Below are 18,573 nucleotides of genomic sequence, written 5' to 3' on the forward strand. Positions count from 1 at the left end.
GACACTTTGTGGGTAGAAAAATGAAGGAAGGCCATTTGGGCCAGTGAGGGTGTACAGTGTTAAAAGATTACCAGGGCATTCTAGACACGGTAGAATGCGGTGCATAGGTTGTGGGGAGACAGGTAAGTGGGGAACGAAGTAAATTTCCGTCTTCGAACGGTTATACTGTACTTCTGAAAAATTTGCTGGGTTGGCAAACGTATTACTTTTCTCTGTCTCAATCGAAAAAAGAGAGAAATTCCCAACATGCAGGAACTTAACAAAGATGGGAAATCAGTTTTGTTGGGGTTGGGGGGGGGGGGGGGGAGGGGGATGCCTAGGAAATGAAAGATCTATCTACTTAATGTATAGTAATAATCAATTGGTAATTTGATGTTACGCATTACTAATGGGGAATTCCACCCCTTTAACTTGAACTTGGGTATAATGTTTTAAATGTAATAAAGTTTTACTCCCAAGCTTCCAATTGTTCAGTTAATTCAATTTGTACCAAAATAAAAGATTTTAAGTTAAAACTTTTGTCTGGCTCTACAGTATTCCAAAATTTAAAGGAGCATACTGTACAGTATAATTACTGTGTTACCACAGATAATTCTAGCAAATTTTCGTGTCTCTTTTCTTTTGCTTATATGTAAATTTAAATTTCCATTATTGTTTTCTTCATATTTCCCCTTAAATTTGTTTGTATTGCTTTTATAACAGTCTCTTGTTTTCTATCTGTAGATTTTGGAGCTGCGGGTAAGAGGATAGAAGCGGAGGCATCATCCGCAGAACTCATCCACATCTCTGCATTCCATCTTAGTTGTTTATAATTCAAGTGGAAATAAAAAAGATTTAAACAAAAATTTTGAAAAGGGTAATCTTGACATGATGTCCCCTTCTTCTATATTGGCCACTACTGTAGATCAGATCTGCTTCTTATTCAATACAGAACTAGAGTAGGATAATCGTTTGTATTAGAAACAGCTTCCAATGCAATAGGAAGTCTAAGGGTCTAAGGGTAGGGGTTCCACCCCCCCCCCATGGGAATTTTCCTTCAAATACAGTGACTTAGATGCAAAATGGGAAAATCATTTGACAATTTTTCACATTAATGCATTTTTTGTCTCCTCCCAAAAAAAAAGTAAAATATGCTTTGCCCCCTAGTTGCACCCCCCCCCCCCCCCCGGACCAGCCTTGGATGGTGCTTCCACTGAGTAAGATGCATATATGGGAAGGTACTTCTATTTAGCTACTACTGTAGTAATATGCATATAGGAACCTACTTCCATAGGCTACTACTGTAGTGAGATGCATGTACTGTAGGAACCTACTCCATAGGATACTACTGTACTTAAGATGCATATAGGAACCTGCATGGTAAGAGCCTATCTAGACATCGAGAGTGTAGCCAGCTACACTTTCAATTTCAAGTGTGTAGTAACTCATGTGTTACAGCCCTAAAGGTATATAAAAATGCTAATGTATTAATGTATGTCCAAAAAAAGGATATAAAAGTAGAGAAGTTGGAAAGAAAAGATAAAAGTTTGACACTGGCATACCCTTACTGTACTACAGTATGTGTACAGTATAGTAGTCTTTGGATACTGCAGGCACAACCCAACCATGGAAATATTAAAGACAGGAAGAACCTATATAAACCAGGTTCTATTTACCAAACATTTCGTTGAAAATATTTTGACCGAGGACATTATTAACTCCTGGTGATTTCCGACATTGGCCAAGAGTCCCATGAAAGCCATTTGACCTTATAAATTGAGTCATACATCATTCATTATCAGTGCTGCTGTAGAAAGGGTTATGTATGTTTCTGCATCCTATTCACATTGGCCAGTCCGGCCACAATGGCCTGTGTTACTGCATGTACTTGCATGATACATAGTTGGCCAGTCCGGCCACAATGGCCTGTGTCACTGCATGTACTTGCAAGATACATAAAACATCATAAAATGTATGTCCACAGCTGATCAAACAGAGAGAGAACCAATCAACTGGTTTCTAAATTGATCAATGCATTTATTTCTAATTGATCAAAGTGTTCATTATACAGACTTAGTCTTACACATGTTCTGCACTGACAAACCATTTTTGGATCATATTATTGTTTATACTTTTGTTAATATAAATCACAATAACTTCAGACTATGATTTAACATATACGTAACTTGGTATGTCATGCTGAACCGGAGGCAGGATATGTATACTTCAGTTTCATGAAGAGACCTTAAATAGTATAACTTCACCTCAAGATCCTGGTTTGGAAAGATCCTTGACTTTTACACAAACATGTGCAGACGAGAAATCAAGATTTACACACAGATATTACCGGGTTTGGACAGGAAAAATCATCCCGGGTATTTCTCAAGATTTTAGTTAGCTATAAACTGTACGCAGTGTTTCAATGCTGGTAATATAGGAAGAAATAGGCCACTTTCCATTTCTTAGAATGATGAAAGTTAAAGTAGCTTTTGGAGTTTGATCGGCAGTTCTTTTTCCAAAAAGTTGAGTATTACTCAAAATAAGATTGTAATTTAAAATCACTAAATGAAGAGGAAAAAGTAGTTAAAGAACTTCATTAAACCTTCAGCATTTGGTCGTCCAGGCACTTTTCATTGTGGCATCATAATTAAATTAAATATAAATTAACTATAACTATAACTACTGTATAACTATCAAGTAACTATAAATTAACGATCAGTTAAATTAACTGTCGTGAAAATTTCAAAATTTTGTTTATCTTTTTGTTCTACTTGCTTTATTTGAAATGAAACTTGGCTAGTCAACTAATGAGCTCTGTTGATATGAGATTTTAAAATATTACACAACGTAAAAAAAAGCTGCTTTCAAATGAAGAAAGCATTTCCATTATGACAGAGTATGATCAGCATGAATTATAAACCAAGTTGGAAATAAACATGACAAAATTATCAAGAAATTTGTCCGTTGAGAATCGATCAGATTGACATATCCATAATGGTTTCAATGAAACAAGTTGGTTTCCTTTCAATTTCCACTCAATGAGATTAATTAATGATATTCTCTGTTTGCTCTGTGAAATCTAAGCTTTTTCCCCCTTAAAAAAAGGATTATTACCCAATAAACATAGTCAGAAAAGTAACTACAAAGTAATGGCTACAGCACTGTTTCTGATCCAGAGTAGGCTAAGTACTGTACCTCTACTACAAAAGAGTGTTAGGTCTAATATGTTTAACTTTTTTTGTCTGGAAAAGCTTTCATAAGTCAAGCATTGTAATCAGTTGTTGTGATATATATGGATTATGTGTCAGAAGTGTTCTGACAGTTACAGAGCAAAGCAGAGAGTGCATTTGAACAAAACCAACTATAGTACTTCAAAATATTCACAGAAGTTTATCAGCAGATCCTCATGTTTATTTAGGTTTTCATATCTACTGTAGCTTGATAGTCTGATTGGTAAGTTACAATCAAAATTAAGAGGAAAAAGAGTTTAAGATAAATAAAAGATGTGGCTTTGTGATAAGTTTGCTTGTAAAGTTGCCTTTGCCCATCATGATGGAAAGTCATGCATATATTCAAATCATATTAAATTGAACAATATAATGTCAATGTCAACTTGGGCTACAGGTATTTGCTTTATAACTACTGAACTGTCATGAAAAGATGTACAGTAATGCTTAAAGTAAGTGAAGATTTTTGTTGCATAATTACACAGACAAATTATACAATATGGATTCTGTATTATAATGGTTGTAATTACAATACAATGAAAGGAGCGCAAGAGTACAGTAGGTCACTTAAGACCTTTTGACGGAAATCTGCTACCTTGGATATACTCTACACCTCCTTATAATTTGTTCCATATATACATTCATGGTTGTTCTAGGCCTGAAATCTGTCTGTACATTGCAGGATCATGTCATGTACAAACGATTCAAAAACTTTCATCAGAAGTTCAAAAACTACTCTGGTAATTTCCCTTTTTCTTCTGCAGAAATTTAAGCTACGATAAAACCTGATTAGTTATTGTATGTTTGGAGGACTGTCCCATGACCAACACACGACCCATCGAGAATCAAGGAAACGAATTCTAGAGAGTGAGACAGAGAGTTAGATGTTGGAATCTTTTGCCTTCCCTTCAATGACTTCCTGATATTATTATTTCAATCAAAACATGACCTAACCTTTTCTAACCTTAACTTACAATCCTTAGCTAAGTATAATACAAGCCTGTGTTTGTATTGGGGATTATCCCTCCAGTTTACAAATGTTTTGCTTCCGCTGACTAAAATAGTAAAAGGAGAGAACATGCAGTGATGTGGTGATGAGTCAGTGAAGGAAAAACAAATTCAATCATTTTCACAATGCAGGTTGTATGTAGATATCATCTAATTTAAGCATATCTGTATATTCTAAGTTTATACCAAGGGCGTAGGAGCTGGGGGGGGGGGGGGCTGGGGGGGTGCCAGCCCCCCCAGTGAAAAATATGGAGGGGCGGAAGTATCATTCCGCCCCCCCCCCTCGCTTCGCAAGTCAGAAAACCCCTTTTTCATTTCCAAATGAGAAAAAAATTTCATTTGGAGCACCAATTTGCATCTAAGGCCAGGTGAAAATGCAAAATTATATACAAAATGGAGTGGGTGGGTTGAAGTGTGCTATATTGCACCAAATTGCATCTGAGGCCACCTGGAAATGCAAAAAAATTCCAAAGGGGAGGGGGTGTCCCCCTCCCCTTTGAACCCTCCCCCAGGCCGGCCATCAGTCTTCGGCCCCCCCACTCAAAAGTACCTTCCTACGCCACTGGTTTATACCACTCTAACTTACATCTGTCAAAGAGGTGGGAAATTTTTATTTAAATTGAGGGTCCTTAAAACTGTGTGGGAATCCATCCCATGTTGTCCTTGTTGCTCACAATTTGTAGAGGACTGATGGGAACGTTCCTTGAAATAAAGTTTTCAGAAAATATCAACAACTGAAGTTTACATAATTTGAACTACATTTGGAATTTGCAACGAATGGGGATGGCGGGGAGAGGGTGGTAATAGAGTACTATAGGGAAGGGAGGGTAGGGGACACAGATGTTACAAATGCATATATCAGTATGTAAGTTATTTCGAAGACTCCATCCTCTAAATTTTCTTGTTTCTTATGGCCGACTTTACCATCAAACTTTAACATTTCTAGAAAGAAACGATTGCAAAATTGTAAAGTAATAGGGGAAAAAAATGAAATGAATTGGGGAATTAAATTACTTTCAGAAATGAAAGGCTTTCGGCTAATTGAGCTTCTCACAAATATCTCTGTCTGTATCTTGTAGCTCAAAATAATTGCCAAGGATTAGAAAAGTGTACTGATTATGACAGACGTGTTTCATCAATCATTGAAAAAGGGGGGCTTTTGACCTTTTTCTAGCCAATTAAACTGATCGAATCAAGGTACGCTGCAGATTCATGACCAACATTAATGATGAGATAGGCCGTGTTCTGGCATTTTAATCAGCTCGATAAACCTGAAGGGCCTCTGGCAATCTTTTCAACTAGTAAACATCTGGAGATGAAAAAACTAGGATTCCAACGAGGGAACATCCTGTTCATCTACAGTAGATGTAAATTAACATGATGAACCTTCTCAGGCAATTCTGGAATTTCGAAGATTAATGAGTAAAGTTCAAATGGGGCATGATTGCACTGAAAACTTAAAACATGAACTGAGCTATCATTGGTCAGTACAAATTAGCCATGCTGTTATCTTGGATCTGGGAGGAACAGTTAAGGTTTGCAACCTACATTCCCCCTCACAATTTTGCAAGGTTGGTAAGAGCGACTCCATAGTTTTCCCTTTCGGGAAACAAAAAAGCATTGTAAAACAGATATACAGTAGTACCTAGGGAAGTTACCTACCAAAATGTGAGGGTCCAGGACACATAAAAGTATACATAATATATCTCACGAAAGCCAGCATGAATAAATACTGTATTCTTGAATTTCAAAGAGATTTCAATTGCTCTTGGACAGTTGTAACTTGCATGAGAGGTGATGCCCAACAGGAATACCAAGATGACTTAGTTTGTTAAGTCACACTTCCAGGGAAGTACAGTGACAGCTAGGGCCTTTTTTTCATCCAGTACCCAAAGAAAGTTTACAGCAAAATATAAATTTGGCAGAGTTACCTTTCCTCCTCTCTAACCAGTCTATAATCTGCTTCTAGAACTTTCCCATCTACCTAACCGACTGATTCGGTAATGTTTTAGCAACACGCCACTTTCCATGTATAACCTTCAGGAGGATAACCTACATATTCTTCACATAATTTTCAAACCCAAAAGGGGAACGTCCACTTGGTTTTTCTATGTTGTGATTTTCTTTGGTCCAAAGAGACCTCTCTGAGCTTAGCTTCTTTCATCAGGTCTACAAAGCACCGTACAGTAAGTACCCTTTGAGTTTTCAAGTTTTCTTTTAATTTTAAAATATGAACATTTCTTTTAGTTCTGGCCCCTGGGGATGATGGCACTGTATGTTCTCAGAACACTAACAAAAGCTGTGAATGACTAAGCTGTGTCACATCTTTTTTTATTCTTTTCATCTTTCTTTCCTTTTTGTCATTTATACTTTCAGTTTCAGCTCTGCGAAATCAAATCCATGATACCTGCCATCAATATCGCCTGCAAAAATATCCATGTTTGCATTTATGGAGATTTGTCCAAGAAAAGTGGTGAACCTCAAGGTACTTTAACTTTCTTTGGGGCTTTGTATTAAACAAAATAAATATTATTAAATACTTCTTTTTACTTGGCTGAATGAAGAAGAGCTGGCAGAGGACCAGTTCCTAATATTTCTTTAAAATTTCCTTCAAAAATCAAACATCCCCCCAAATGATTGATTCAGTTTTCTATCTGCTGGCATTTTTCTAAGACCGTATTATTTTTATTTCTAAGAAACAAAAAGCAGACAAAATGTCTACCCCTAAGGAATCTAGGATTGCCAAGGAGGAAGCAAATTTGAAAGTGTAGATCAATCAAAGGGATGATATGTGTTGAGTTTACCAAGGAAGAAAAATATTAATAGATCATAGCCACGAAAAAAGATGAGGTCAGTATCCTCTCAAGTTTCAAAGAGTCAATATTTGCCTTCCACTATTCTAGAGGGAACCTGAGACAGATATGTATACACTGAGAGTGAGAGACAGATAGAGAGGAAGAGAAAATGGGCAAATGAGGGAATTGTTTGTATTTCATACATGAAATGCATTAATAAAATCTACAACAACATTTTGTCAGCATCTGTTGAAAAACAAATACCACTACCATCTGTACAGTGCAGTGTATTACAATACTCTGGTGTATATGACTTAGTGTTGGCTAGCATACATGTATAATTGCATTTCTGTACCGTGGTGCAGAAATACAAATGTTCTTGTATGCTGTTGTGGTCTTTAGAATCTGTTGGATATGTACAGATGGGCAAGGGAGGATTGCATAATGTCTTCCCCCAGTGAGCAGTTTGGTCTTCAACTTCAGTGATTGACTCCATTTACTCCGCTGTCATGCGTGCAGGCGCGTAGCCAAGGGGGGGGGGCGAAGGGGGCAGCCGCTCCCCCCTTGAGCATTTTTAAAAAAAAATTTTAATGCTTTTATGATATCGCTAGTAATTTCAAAAGAGAAAATGCTTAGATGCAACTTACTGTACAAGGTCTGGGAAGTGCCATTTCCAGCGATCTGGGAGGCATTTTCAGCCAAAATTTTCTTGTACGCTTCGCGCCAATCATGATGGTGCTACGCTTTAGATAGTTTGCAATGCCTACGGCTCTAATAGTTTGCCTGCAGTTTTGCTCCTCCCTTGGCAGAATCCTGGCTACGCGCCTGCATGTGTGTCTCTCTTCTTCCACCAAAAATTTGGGAAAGGCAAAGAGGCAAAGTCCTGAAAGAAGCCTGCCTCATATAGGAATCAGATCCTGCATCAAGGGATATATTGGGAAAGCAGAGACAGTCTGCAGAATGGTCTGGAACGAGGTGGACTGTTAGGAATTTGTTACGAGTCTCCAGGGTTGGATTTGATCAACCCAAGGAACACTAATTGCTAACGGTACAGTTGCAAGTGTATAAGAATAGGCCTTAGAAGTTTAAGTACACTGCAGTATCTCAATTAAGTACTATGTCTGAGTTCACTGAAGGAGGAGAGGGATAACTGGAAAGGGAAAGATAAATGTTCAAATCCACCCAGGTTTAATAGCCTTTCCCACCATCTGCCATCCTTCCACCAAAATGTGCCCCCCCTCCATTCCACCAGCCTCCCCCCCCCACACACACATCCTCCATCCCTTTGTTTCCACCTTATGGTGTTACAGTCAGTTTAAAATAATATTCACTCTCAGCTAGAGTTCTGAAGGGAATCTGGAACACATTTCTACACTGTTATCATATTTATATCAAGATCATTCTTCTTTTTTTTTTTAGATTGTTCATTTTTTACTGATAACATTTGTCATTTCCTGAGTGTATAATAAAACATTTTTTTCCTTCTTTTTTTCTTAAACATCACAGTGTCATATTTCTTCTTTGTCCCAATTTATCAATCCTTTCCCATAGATTTGACACTTCCAAGTTATTACAGTATTTCAGACATGTCACACCTGTCAGTGGTCGCCAAAACACAAATCTCAAAACAACAATTTTCCAGCACATTTTTGAAGAAACAATCTACAATTTGCATGGCAAATTGAATTTTTTTTTTACGTAGTATGTTGGTACGCTATATATGCACTGTATCACATTTATTCTCTGTATGTTACATATCACAGTGGAACTAAAGTTCATGCTTTCACTAACAGTTGGTGAAAGGATGCTGAGTTCAAACAATTGACTTCCTGCTATGGATTGGTTGAGAGTGATTCCATCTATTGAAAGTCAATCACAACCTTGCTGCATCCTTGTACTAAAGCTTAAGTAGTATTTATTTAATGCATACAGTAGTTTACCGTTCAATGAGGTCTGCAATTAATCTATGTATTAGTACTAAAGCTTTTAAAGTAGTATTTAATGCATATTTCATAGTTTACCATTCGATAGTGCAAAGCACCTATAAGACGTGATATATGTATGGCACCACGTGGTACAATAGCAGTCACCATGTCATAAATGAATTCATCTGTCCAGCAGCCATCTACTGGTTAGCCCAATCAGGGCAAAATGGCCACTTACTGTGAAGATTCATGACTAAGTATGATGGGGATCAATTAATATCAAGATTCAGCCAATTTATTGTAGGATGTAGGGACGGGGACATTATGACCACTTAATAAACAGGGGATTAAACGTGGTGGGGATCATTTATATTATAAAAGCAGCATATTGTAGGGGGTAGGAAGGGGTGAGAAGGGGTTAGATGGGGGATGGGATGGGGGTTTAAAGGAGACCACTTATAAAAAAACGGATTACGGGTGGTGGGGTTCATTAAAATTATTAAAGCAGCATATTGTATGGGGTGGGAATGGGGTAGATGGAGGGATGGGAGGGAGGTTAAAGGAGACCACTTATAAAACAAGGGATTAAGGGTAATGGGGATCACTTAAATTATTAAAGCATCATATTGTAGGATGTGGGAAAGGGGAGATGGAAGCGGGGTTAAAGGAATTAACCACTTAAAAACACGGGAATTACAGTAGGATGAAGGAGACCACTTATCGCTGACCTTCACTAGTTTAAGTATATTTACCTGTCTCTATTGCAGACTAGGAAGTTTAGAGTAGATGGAGGGATGGGAAGGTGGGGGGGGGGGGTAAAAGGAGACCACTTATAAAACAAGGGATTAGAGGTACTGGGGATCATTTGAATTTAAATGATAAAACCAACATATTGTAGGATGTGGGAAAGGGGAGAGGGAAAAGGGAAAAGGGGAGGAATTAGAAGGCCACTTAAAAACAAGGGAATTTTGATGAAGGAGAATACTTTACCCCTGACCTTCACTGGTTTGGGTATAGTACCTATATTTAACAGACAAATTTACCTGTTTCTATTGTAGGCTAGGAAGATAAAAGTGCATATATATGTTGATTAGAGACAGGAGATAGCTGGAGTGAAGTAAATCAAAACAATATTCATTCCCAAAAACATTGATCAGTTTATCAGCTGGTACTTTCCATTAACTTTAGTAAACTTTTCAACCAGGAGATTTCCATCTCTTCTCACCTGTTTGGGGGGTTTGTTCGTCACCAGCATATATATAGACCTCCGCTTATATAGAGGTTTTCTTCTCCTTGAAGTTCTTCAACTTCATTTTCCAATAAATCCTTGATGAGAACATCCAACAGTGTCCAAATCTGGCAGTTTCTATTATGAAGATGTTATCAACAGTACCAAGCTGCCAGCCAAAAGCAATAAGCCGCATTCCCCAGTGGGAACAGGAGCCAATTGTGATCATGACCTTTACACTGACGGGATACATGAGTGGCACATACATACCCTAACTAGTTTAATGTGCTTTGGTGTCTACTTTCCCTTGCTGAAAGATACTACCAGCCAGTCCTGTCCTGATGTGCTGCATGCTTCCATTGTCTGTCATCACCTACCCTTAGAGCATTGACCCTTCTTGCTTGTCTCGAACATACTTCCACTCTTTTTTGACCATCTGTGTGATGTCATAGAAGCACACAGACAAATTCCTTTCATCTTTTGTCTTTAAAATGCACCAAAATTGAGATGTACTGTACATCTCTTGAAACATGAACACACGTACTGCAGTCATTGGTTTAATCATGTTAACTTCACATTCCCTTATACTGTAGATAAAGTTGGAAACCCTATCCAATCCAAGGTCAAAACAATATTAATGTGAAAAAGAGGGTAAAACAAAACATTTTGCTGCCAGTGTGCAAGTACCTACAGTATGACATCACACCCTCTTTGCTTCAAGTTCTATCTATGGTACAAACTGTGACAAATTCAATTATCAACATCTCTACAGTACGTGGGAATGGCTTGCAAATTTCGCCAGGATACTAAAGAATAAGTTCCACTTTCATCAGTCAAGAGCCGCTCAAAACTGACTGGTTTGGGGATTTACGAGCGAAGATACTTATCTGTCTCCCTGTCAACAAACTTATATGCACCTTCTTTAATATCTACCTCAAACTACATGATTGGAATGGTCTAGCACTGCAGTCCCACTCTTCCTTACTCTTTCTTCGATCATAAGTCAAAAATAATATTTTCCTCTGGAATATCCCTCTAAGCTGCATACATTTTTATAACACTTGTGGATTTTGAATTCTGAGGTAATTCCATCATTTTACTGACCAGTACTGACCTTCTTGCTTGCCTCAGAACACAAAATATTGTACTTCACTCCTTTCTGCTGCTTTTACAAACGAAGAAATCTCAAAATTTACTTAGTGTGGATCTGTATAATTTAGAGCTGGATCTGTATAATTTAGAGCAGTCAAATGTGCAATATTAATAGTGCAGAGACGACGGGGGAATCGTGAGGGTAAAAATAAACCTCTCATTTGAAAATGGGGTCTGATGGATCGCATTTTCATACCGAACCTTGAAGAAGAAGTGATAAATCTGATCTGGGAAGAATCAAGAATGAAGAGCACAGAATTACGTCTTCTACATATTGCCATCAGTCTTAGTGTCATATTAAACAGCTTGCTTTAAAGTCCCATTGTGCATTCGATCTTGACGATCTAAAGAATCTTTTTTTCGGGTACTATTGCTGTACTGACAGTCATCCAAGACGTCATTTTGAGACAAAATTATCACCGGAATAGGCTTCTATTTTTTGCGAATGGTAGATTCAGAGGGAGGAGGTGATGGTAGATGACACCTGGAGGAGGGTCAAGGGGGTGCAGTGCTCGGTGGATGGGAAGGTGCAATAATAGTAGAGTCCAGACTAGTAAGAGAGGACTCAGAGGAGTGCAGTAAATATTATTTATTTTCCTCTCTGACAAAAGCATGCATTTAGTTATATTAATATTGTATCTATATATGGCAATCAAGTGAATTGTAATGTCTATATAAGAACTAGCAGAAAACCAGAAACAAATGTGACCATATTTCCAAATAATTACAAGCTAAATCACATACAGAACATTTGCACACATGCTAGAGATTTGTCTGCATGTAACTTCAATCAAAATCAAATTTCAACTGTAGAGGAAACCTCAACTTTTCATGTATTACAGATTTTATTATTGAAAGCAAAGAAATAGGAAGAAAAGACTGCGGAGAATATCACCAGGGACACTTCCTGTGTTGACATGGATAGGACATGACCTACCACTGAGGGACACCTGGTGGTAACCAAAACCAGACCAAAGGAATATATACTACAAACCATGTGCAAAGCAAATGTGTATTAAGGCGCACCTTAGGGCTATGGGTAAGCTACATGCAGTGGGTTACAGTACGCTACGGTTAAACAGTCTCTTATAGGTTAAATGATAACAGTAGCTGATGCATACAATGCTGGTACTTACTGTAGCAAACACCAGGATCGAGTCAGGCCTAAAATTTCACAAGTCTAGCCACTTACTAACAAATGCAAACTTTAATTGCACTTAAAAAAATCTATTGGATTAAAATCAAGTTCTTGCTAGTATTTTGCCTGAGTTATTACTGTACTGTACAGCACAACACACTTTATATGTAAGTTACTGACATACTATATTGTCCAAGCTGAAAAGAGTCCGTAGCTCAATAAATATTTGCTGATAATAGGCAGTAAATACAGGCCTTTAAATGCTTGGTACAGAAATCATGAAGATTTTTTTCATTCACAAAAAACTGGTACAAAATTATGGATACCAAATGCAAATTTACGTGACAGTATTTCCAAAACTGTCATAAACCGCTAAAAGTTTTTTATCTTCTTTTTTTTGGTACAGTATGACAGTATGTGTTTGAAATATTGTGACCAGACAGCAGCATATCTAGCAATTTTCATGCCACTAGACAGTCCATTTTAACAGAGGATAATATGAAGCTAGAAGAAGCATCACCACATCAGTTCTGTGGATGGAGTTTTGGGGTGGGGAGGGGGGCAGGCACCAAACTGAATAGTGAAATATTATAAATACTTTTATGCAAATAGATGTATGTATTCAAACTATCGAGAAATGTGGTTGACTTTAAAGTTTGTCCTTTCTTTTTTAAATTTCTGACCCATGTCATATTATCTAGCTATTTTCTTCAATCACTGCATTGCCCTTTGAAAAAAACTGGATTTGTTGGAGAATGTATCTGTATGCTGTAAAAACTCTCCCACACTCCTCATGCCAAAGAATATCTCAAAATCTGCAGAATATTACCTCAAATTAGGACTCAACAAGAAGGGACTTTTATAGAGCTCTAACACAACCTTCGTTTTTTGTTTTAACACCCGTGTTCCATCTTAATGCTTATAAACAGGTCATAGATCTTTCTTTTTCAGGGAAACCTATTTACCTCTATTCTTCGCCAAATATTCTTGAGTGGTTTTTCCGTTCATTCGTAAAGTTAAAAACGAGTCAGTTCCGATGTTTACCATTAATCTATCAGGTATGTAATTTTGAATTACAGAGAGCACTCCCATCTGACAAGGACGTGTGTCTTGTATTAAAAATTATGTTTACATTTAATACATCAGGCTGGATAGGAACGATAACTGCAAGGTCTATGTAAATCATACATCGATGTTGGCCTCGTCGTCTCGTATGTAGAGAGGGAATATTTCGAATGTCGTCAGATCGTCTTCTAACTTTACCGTAACACAGGGTAAAAACTTGTGGGCTCATCAAGGAAAAAGCAATATAACATGAATCATATTTAAAGTAACAGCACCAGCTCAGTAACAATGAAACCATCATTTTCAAAAGAACCTTCTTCTGATATCACATCTATAAAAATACACTTTTCAGTCCAACAAAAAGCAGTTGCCCGGCCAACCACCTTCCCCCCTCCCTAACCACCCCCCCTAACCACCCCCCCAATGGTGTGATGTCAAAGGAAATCCTGCAGGAAAGACAAATTTGACCTACTGTACAACTGCATAAATTTCATAGTTTACTAAATTTATTTCAAAGATGATGAGAATGGAAGGCTTCTTGAGATAAAAATCATATACAAGCTACTGTATTTACTGTACCAATGATGCTTACAAATAGCGTAAGATTTGATTGTGGAAAATATGTGGAAATTTGGAATTTAATCAAAGTTATGAAACAAAACTTAGTACTGCATATTAGTATCCTTCTTAGTTTTTCATACATGTACTGTGTGCTATCTCTCAGGATCGCCCAGTAATGTATTAGGTTTCTGTACATGATACATACCTATACCTGTATTGAAGAATGCCATAAAACTTGATGTGGCTACAGTTTATATATCAAATGCTAACTTATTTTCAGGACTGACATACAGATTCTTCAAATGTTTAGTACTCTTTTTCCAATTTGTTATCAATTTTGAGCCTTCTGCACAGTATGGAAGATGATTTGTTATGGTTTTGAAAATTGAGTGTAAAGCCTTACAAATTTTGTACCTCACATCCACGAATAAACTCCAGGTTTTTTTTAAGGGACAACTGATTAATTTACATACAGTACTGTATGTACAGCACATAACTCAGTTTACAACACAAGGTCTGAATAAATCTGCCACATTCAATAAATGTCCTTGCTACACTTTTATGTCTTGGACAATGGGAGAGCAATTTATTGTCTTGGATGAAAGGGCCAACCATTTAAGATATCAGTCTTGCTTTGCTTTCTCTAGAATCAGCCCGAAGAAAGTATTTCCTGTTCCAACCATTCAAGGGAATGTTTTAAATTAAAATCTACAGCTTAAATCCATATAAACACACTACACTGTTACATGAGGCATACAATGCATACTCTACACAACACACACACATATACATGCATAAGTACTTACATACAAATATGGAAGCATCTAAGAAGAATATCTGAAATTTGATGACAGGAATTTTGCAATGAAAAAACCCCTGTGAAGTTGTGAAACATTCAAGTATTTAGTTACCTATTTTAAATATAAGTATTTACATCGTCTGTATTGTACAGTAAAATGACAAGCATGACCTTGATCAGTCAGTACATTACAATCTCTGTGGCTTAGATCTTTCATAGAAAAGGAAGTTACAATTACTTACAATTACCATGTTGTACAATGGTACATATGGAACATTTGAATAATGTACTTTCTTTTCAGAGTGTGTATATGTATGGTAGTACTATATTCCTTCTACTTTAAAATGAGAAACTTGTTTTCTTGTTCTATGGTAAACTAGACATTTTGGCTTAAATGATAAAAAAAAAATTAAAAACTTAAAAATAGAAATTAAAAAGTATGACAACCATTTGGTACACATACTGTACAGGTATCTAAAAATGTATTTTGAAAAGTACACAGTACTGTTACATCAATAATACTGTAGTTTAGATGACAGATATGTCATATAAACTGAACTCTTCCAAAATTAGTTAATATGGAAGCTTTCTTGTACTCAATTTGGGGCCATCCACATGGCAAGTTTAACGTAGATCTTTCCAGATTGTCCCAGCTTCCCCATTTTGAGATATCCTGTTTACAACTTTAGAGTTGATACATTTCTAACCTCTGCTAATCTCAGATAACTGTCGACCTCAATTAAAGACAATATTTAGGTTTCTTCTACTCAATTTGGGTCATCCACATGTGGAGTACCTCCATGTGTTGAATTCTAGGGGGAAAAAATGTAGCACGCAAAGACATCGAACTCACTTTTTAAAACACAGAGATACACCGACCCATCATCCACAAAGGTTACAAATTTTGTCATCTGAGGCATACAACCATATGAAAAGGTCTTATAAATGATGAAGAATTTATGGTAGAGAAATATAGCAGATATCCCTTAACTGTAGGACATAGGGCTGGATATTAAGCTCAGTTGAAAGAGTAAAGGACTTGTCATTAATCTTTGGTAAATTTCTGGCACAGTATTTTGAGTGAATCTACTGTACAGTAAATGCAGTTTGTTTCTCTGCCCCCCCCCCCCCCCAACCCACCCAACTGTTAGTTTTCTTGTTGTGTTACTGTATGTGATTTCTTTCAATACAGAATACAGTCTGACACTTATGGGGCTTGAACAGGAACTGAACAATGAGACCTTGACAAGAATTTAACCTTAGTGTTTAATAGCAAAAACACTTTCACACATGTACAGTATGCACAATTAATTATCTGCTACCAAAATGTTTCCAGATGATCTACTGTACAATACTGTATTAAACAGATAAAGCAGAACAGGTGGTATACAGGTGATGTAATAAACAAATTTGACCTCAGTGAGGTCAACCTAAGTATATATGACACAGCTGGAAATAGCTTTATCGTGTCTTGTAGATAGTACTATAGGTCGATAGGACATGAAGGTACAAAATGTGGTTAGCTACTGTACTTTACCAGTTAACATTTAATAATAACAATATATAACATGTGTCTGTGGTATGCCTTGGTTTAGAGTTCCTCTGTCTCAAACAAAAAAAATGGGATGCCACTCACCATCAAGAGATTAACCCATTTTTAATGAGACCATGATTCCCAAATTTATTAATCCATTTACAAATTACAAAAAGATGTAGTACTAAACAAGTTGGTGGTTGATGGTTTTATTGCAAATGCATACATGATGTACAGTAGGAGCTTGGTTCTTCCAGCTGTGGAACATTAAGTTGGTCCAGCGAAAGGAGCATTAATTGTACACTTTGAAGATGAACATGTATGCCAAACTAATGAGTTTAATATACCAAGAAAAAATGTATTTAAGTTGAGAGTACAGGCCACCTAAATGACCTGCACTGGTTAACTAAAAGGTTCCACAAGTATTGAACATTCTTAAAATTCTAACATCAAAAATAATGCACAGTCACTTGATAAGGTTTACATTAGAGATTTATATAATTTTCCCCCTAAGAAAGCTCCATAAAAAACCATGAAACTTTGCAAAAAGAAAGGGAAAATAATCCAAAGACCCATTTCAAACTCACAACATGCATTAAGGCTTTAAAACTATCAGGCTATAAGTATATTGTAATGTCAACTTAACAATCTCAGAGATGTGGGCTTGGTAAAATTTTGACAGTATGAATGTTGTCTCAGGTACAGCAAAATCTTGGCATTAATAGAAAGATATCCAAAGTAGAGATCAAAGTTATTATTTTCGTTCAGTTTTTCGTTAATTCTTCAACCTCATCAACTGACAAAATGCAGCATCAATACAGCAAGAAATAACACACTAGCATTATGTTCCATACCAGACTTGCCCGTTCTGGAATCTGGAGTGACATGAATCACCCAGAATTTAGGTCACTACGAGTTTGCCTTTGAAGAAGATCCTGCTAGACTTGAAAAGTCAGACCTTTCAAAAATCAACCAAGACAGAAGACAATACATGATTTAGCAGTTTTCAACATTTCTCTCTCTCTCCAATTTACTGTAATGAAGCTGAGCTTGGTCCTAAGTTGGAGCTGAGCTAGGTCTTAAGTTGGAGCCAAGCTAGGTCCTAAGTTGGACATTTGTATTGTTTGTCTACTGTTTTTTTCTTTTCTTCTTTTTCCCCTTTGTTCAATACTGATCATGCTAAATTGTTGTCTGGTCATCTGTTTCCAATAACTTTAACAAATTACTCCGGTTCTTTCCAAAGTCACCTGTTACAACAATTCAACCAAATTTTTTCAGGTTTTCTAAAAAGTTTAGATAAATTATCAAATTGTGACATCTTTCTGAACCCTTTTTTAACAAGGAAGCTAAACAAAAGTAAACATTAATGGAAAGTACTAAATAATTTCTTTGGAATATGTGAATTTCAAGATTCGGACTAGTTGAGCCAAAATTTGAATTAAACCATCTCTGACTAAGATATTAACAAACATTTGCATATTGTTACGGAAATGGGTACTAATTTAGAATCCGTAACAAGAGGGCGCTCTTTTTGATGGGTTGAGCATTGTTAAATGGGGCTTGGATATTTAACCCCTAACCCTAACCTAACACACGTTCAGCCGGATTATACAACTGTTATTCTGCCGATTCGAAGTAAGGTTTCCCATTCATATGGTACGGATTCTAAAGTTAGGGCCAGAATTGAAATATCAATGCTATAGGCCATAGAGTGCTCAAGTCACACTCAAGACCATTCTTTTCTGGATGACCTGGTCTCAGACTCTGCAGGCTTTGGGCTTGTCTTGGACTTAAGGCCCGGTCACACTATACCGATTTTTTATCGGACTACTATCCGATTTTCCCGGAGGAATCGAAACAGCCTGTTTTTCGTTCGGGTCTTCTAGCCACAGTGATAAAGGACCTGATTTGCTATCTGTTGAGCCATTCCGATGTGGAATAGCCCTCTCCTAACTTTTGATATTGACTCCGTTTCCTTTTATCGGATAGCTATCCGATTTCTCTTCCGATTTTTATCGTTTTTCGATGTGACGTCACTTCAGAATGTAGTCAGTTTTAGAACCCCTCAGATTTGGAGTAGGTATTCGAATATTCCACTGCATTCATTAAATTCACTACCACAAACCTCACTCTTCGGCCTAAAATCGGAAAAATCGGACCGT

At 37.0% G+C, this 18,573-nt stretch overlaps 1 protein-coding gene across 1 annotated transcript in view; it reads right to left on the reverse strand.

Annotated features, from left to right (window-relative positions):
• Positions 1–18,573, reverse strand: part of LOC139959699 (xylosyltransferase 1-like) — an 84,209-nt gene that overhangs the window by 64,740 nt on the left and 896 nt on the right. The window lies entirely within an intron of this gene.

The sequence above is a fragment of the Apostichopus japonicus genome, chromosome 19, assembly GCF_037975245.1.
Source record: "Apostichopus japonicus isolate 1M-3 chromosome 19, ASM3797524v1, whole genome shotgun sequence".
NCBI classification, from domain to species: Eukaryota; Metazoa; Echinodermata; class Holothuroidea; order Aspidochirotida; family Stichopodidae; genus Apostichopus; species Apostichopus japonicus.